Source organism: Coenobita brevimanus, chromosome 12 (assembly GCF_032717465.1).
Source record: "Coenobita brevimanus isolate Jiangsu-jjx chromosome 12, ASM3271746v2, whole genome shotgun sequence".
Lineage (NCBI taxonomy): Eukaryota > Metazoa > Arthropoda > Malacostraca > Decapoda > Coenobitidae > Coenobita > Coenobita brevimanus.
Genome location: NC_136965.1, coordinates 14,230,375 through 14,235,191, shown reverse-complemented (window position 1 = coordinate 14,235,191; position 4,817 = coordinate 14,230,375). Strand labels below are relative to the sequence as shown.

Below are 4,817 nucleotides of genomic sequence, written 5' to 3'. Positions count from 1 at the left end.
CTCTCTCAAGCCAGTAAAGAGTGTAGACTTGTCTTTGCTTTACAGTATTAAGGAGCATACGTAGATTTTTTCAACAGTAATTTTTATTGATGAGAAATGCTTCATGTCGGTGGATGTAGGGGCTCGAACGTGATGGAGACCAGTAAACACACAGTATGAGATGAAAAATATACAGAAGGGCGAAAGTGGGCAGGTGAACCAATCATTTTGGGGGGTGAATGTGAGCCAATGGACCTGGAAAATTGACAAAAATAGAAGGAAGATTTACAGCGCAAAAGTACATTGACGTGTTAGAAAATGTTTTACTGCCATCCGTGCAAAATACGGCAATCTCACTTCCTAATTTTATTAGACTTGTTCACGACAGGTGTCCTGCGCGTATGTGCACTGTGTTAAAGGATCGGTTAAATCAGCACCCGAAAGTGGAAGCCGACTGGCCCTCAAAGGGCTGTGATCTAAACCCAATCGATAATTTATGGGCCTTTTTGTGCAAGGACTGGGACATGGGTGAAGAAAAATACGTTCAAGCTGTAGAAAGTAAAGCCCTTGAGATTTTGGAGGCGTGAGGAACAGTCCAAATAGTTGTCATAATTTGGTGGCATCCTAACCCAGGAGGGTTGTTCAGGTTGTTCAAGCTCAAGGTGGCTGAGCCTGTAATGATGTGTTTGCATCATTTGAATGCCACGTTGAGTACACCGCTTCCCGTCCGGTCAGCGAAGTTAAGCAACGTTGGGTCTGGTTAGTACTTGGATGGGTGACCGCCTGGGAACACCAGATGCTGTTGGCATCCCTACGTGTCAAGTGGGGCTGGTGGAGGATTAGTGCCCCTCCCTGTAAAACAATTAACTCTAAGCCCTTGACCACCCCGTTTGGGATACATGGCGTCTGGCAATGGATGGATGGATGGATTCTATATGTATATACTGTAGGCAATGATATTTTTTTTATGTGTCAGACTCTGGGCAAAGGCTTCAGGGCCTATTCCCAAGTCCTAGTAGTCATCCTTGGGGCCCAGTAGTCCTCCTATATCTCCACATGTCACCTCTTTGGCGCTAACGCCCACCATCCATATTAACACATGCTAGGGATGTCTCATACAAGATTGGTGTACTGGTATTAGCGGGGGTACCGGTACTTTCTGACATGTCGGCGGGTCATCCAGTAGATCATAAAAGTCTGCTTTACAGGAAATTCAATTCCTTAAACTGTTCCCTGACCCAACCGGGATTCGAACCTGGGTTTGTTAGGACTGCAGGCCGCCTCTCTACCTATTCTGCCACCGCCAAAAGCATGGTATTATGGCTATGTCAGTATCACTTTTTATGTTTCCTAGGGTTACCATAAATTAGTGTACCGGTAATTATATATGAATGCATTTTTCTTAATACAGTCAAGGTGAGTTACTTGTATGTGTAAGTAGTAATTCCAAATCTGTATCATAAATACACTAACTACTTTATTGTGTGTCATTAATAGTGTTTGATATAAAAGCATTTATTTAACTCATGTGTTTCAGTTTCCTCTAAATAAAAATTTGCCCATATATTTTCTAACTTCATCCTGAGCACCTTCTTCCGAAACTGAGTGAAAAAGACCAGACTTTTGCTATAATGTCCTTCCTTAGCTGAAGAGGCTCAAAATAACGGTGGTATACCTGTAAGTGTGGTATGAATTATAACCTTATTAAAGACAGAAAAGTATGACCATAATATACACTGAAAAGTTTAATATCCAATGATAACTGACGACTGGCCTCTCTACATAGAAACCAAAGAATTACAGCTATGCAAATGATGACTTTAAAAAATGAAATAGAAACTGACTGTTTCAGCGCTGCGAGGACTGAGAAACATCATAGTACTAACCATGATTCCCTAAATCCCCTTATAAAAACTTATGTCTTAAGGAGTATATACTTACCTGTATATCATCGTGTTCATAATTATTATTTTAATATAACCTTATCAGTGAATCATATTGAGATCGTGGCAATATTGGTTACTTATCGTCCCACGGCTTTGGATGCTGAATCCCTCCCTCTGACCCCGTCTCCTTCCATCCCAGCACCTCGCATCCCCTTCCTCCCGAAGCACCGTTGTTCGAACCTTAGTTGGTAGAGATTCATGTTGTGCCTGGACTCAGGACAGAAATTTTGACCGCCAGTGTACACTCGCACCAAAAAGTATTGGTGCAGAATACGTGTTAACCCGCCGACTCCCGTTGACGTATATACACATCCACACATTTTCTCACTGTGACTCCCATTGATATATATAAATGTGCAGCAATTGCAAGGTCCCTAATTTGTACAATTATCATATTTCGCACGTGATTTTTGGTACGTATACACGGGACACCTTCCTCTACAAGATGCCAGGCAGGGTCAATGCCTTACCCCACATGACCTCCCCCCCCCCGGCATGCCATTGTCAAGGCAATTCACCTGTTACCAGTGACCTGGCCAGTAAATACATGTCGTACCACGGTACGAAATTCAAAGCCAGAGTAATTCCCCCAATCGATGACAATGTGGAGGGCAAAGTTTACGTAACATCAGAGGAAGAAACAGTCAGAAATGATGATCAGGTAATGTTGCCAAAAAAGGTCAGGTATGTTGATGTGTTTGGTGAGAGAAACAATGCTTATATTGCCTATATTACTGTTTGATAACGGATATACTCTCGTACTACATATAAATTCGTACCAAATAAATAAATAAATTCCATTTATGAGTGGTGTGGAATAGTTACCCTCCCATAGAACTCGTTTTCTTTGGAGCCAGCCTGATAGAAAACCCAGTAAGTTAAGGGGTACTGCTACCTATATTCAGTATTTTAAACCTCAGGTGAGTGATTTGTCTATGAATTTTCGATGTTTCTCACCAAAAGCGGAGGTTTGAGCCCCCCAATTTTTTTTTCTCCAAAATTGGTTGGGATTGGGGGGAGAGGTCTGTGGTAGAAAATCGGTCGGAACGGAGCGAGTTAAACATTATGACATGTGGAACAAAGGGAACTGGAAGTTGCGGCTCTGTTCTCCCACACACAGGCATCCCAGACAATAGATGACAGCTATATCAGATATAACTCTTGTGTCCTTCATAATAAGTAGGAAATGGCCATAAATGTTATAATATACACAGGTGTTAACAGGCTCTCAGTGCTGCATAGTCGAATCATTCCGGATGGCATCTGACCCATAGTGCACTTTCTGGTGTGAGTGTACATACATCTAAATGAGGGGCTTTTCCTTCCTCGGTCAACTAGTCCATGTCTTCATGTCACTTAAACAGGATTATCTTCGGGTTAGTTCATTCATTCATTCATCAAATCCAGTGCTGCCCAATGAGGAGCGTAGAACCTTGGCGTTAGGCAAGTTGATCCTAATATCTAAGATGAAAGTGACCAGCCTCACTCATCACTGAGTGGCACTACTTAAGCAGTAAACCCCAACCACTCGTTGGATATAAACATGCACTGGCTCAATCTGACTGGAGCACCTTAATTGCCTACTAAAATCACCAGGCACCATAATTTGGTTATATGGTTACCACCGAGCGTGGTGAATGGTTTCCCGGTGTACAGGACACAGTTTGACTTGTCACTCAGTTTAGAGTCACCTGTAGACAGAAGGAAGAGGAAAGAATGACGGAAGGAAAGACAAAAGAGGATGGATGGAAAGACTGAAGGAAGAGAGGAAGTGGCAGGCACTCGAGAGCTGCACCACATCGAGTGACTGGATGGTAAGCGCCCACACCAACCACTTCCTGGTTAGTTTATAAAGTAAATATCACATCATTACACGTTTTGTTTATGTCTATGATACAATTACTGTGACCGTAATAAGAGATGATTGTATAATCATACTTTTTATAAAATTCGCACAAATAACGTTTCTCACTATTTTGGCAACGTGTCTCATGGTCACATTTTCCTTAACAGCACAATAGCTATTAGCATTATTCAAATTTACTGGGAATGGTTATGATCCTCATCTATTGACATATTATTGATATGAAGCACTGTTTCATTGAACCGTCAAATCACTGACTTTTTGAAATTAGTTATGCCAAATAAAAGAATGGGTAGCATCGCGGGTTCCTCAGGCAGCCTTTGAAAATCTATATAGCATCCACATTAAAACATAAACAATCCGACTGTGGTATGATGTTTTGTGAAGTGTTGGTTATACAGCTTGCAAAAACCATTTGTGTATACATACTTTTGCAGATATAACTGAGAGTAGTTCAATAACTTGTATCCGAATGTATCATTCTTCAAGACAGAATGACCCACCAACCAAAATTGTTGTTATGAGAAAATCCCAGACTACAAGAAAGCCGATTTTCACAAATTGAAGCTAACTTTACATAGGAATGAATGACAACCGATTATTGAAAGTACAAATATACTGTACACACAGCATGGACAGAGTTCACAGAAATCCTTAACAAGGCAGTTAAGGAATGCGCACCGATGCGTAATAGCAAACCAGTGAAGAGTAATAAGCCAAAATGGTGGAACAGCAATGTTATGAGAAGTCTTTCAGCAAATAAACTTGCTTATCAGAAATACAAAGCCACTAATAATGAGGAGGATAAAGATATTTATCATAACTTACGCCAAAATGCTAAAAAGTTAATAAAGCAAAGTAAGAAACCTTGACACGCAAATTGCAAGCATCAACAAATCAAACCACAAAGAATTTTTCAGTTAGAAATAAGAAAATAACACCAACAACAGGAATATTAGTTTCAGCAGATGATGAACATACAAATGATGAAACCGAGATGGCTAAGATTCTTAATACTCTCTTTACAT

The 4,817-nt window shown here is 40.8% G+C and overlaps 1 pseudogene; it reads left to right on the top strand.

Annotated features, from left to right (window-relative positions):
• Nucleotides 1-668: 668 nt before the first annotated feature.
• LOC145414095 (5S ribosomal RNA) lies at nucleotides 669-788 on the top strand (annotated as a pseudogene).
• Nucleotides 789-4,817: the final 4,029 nt, after the last annotated feature.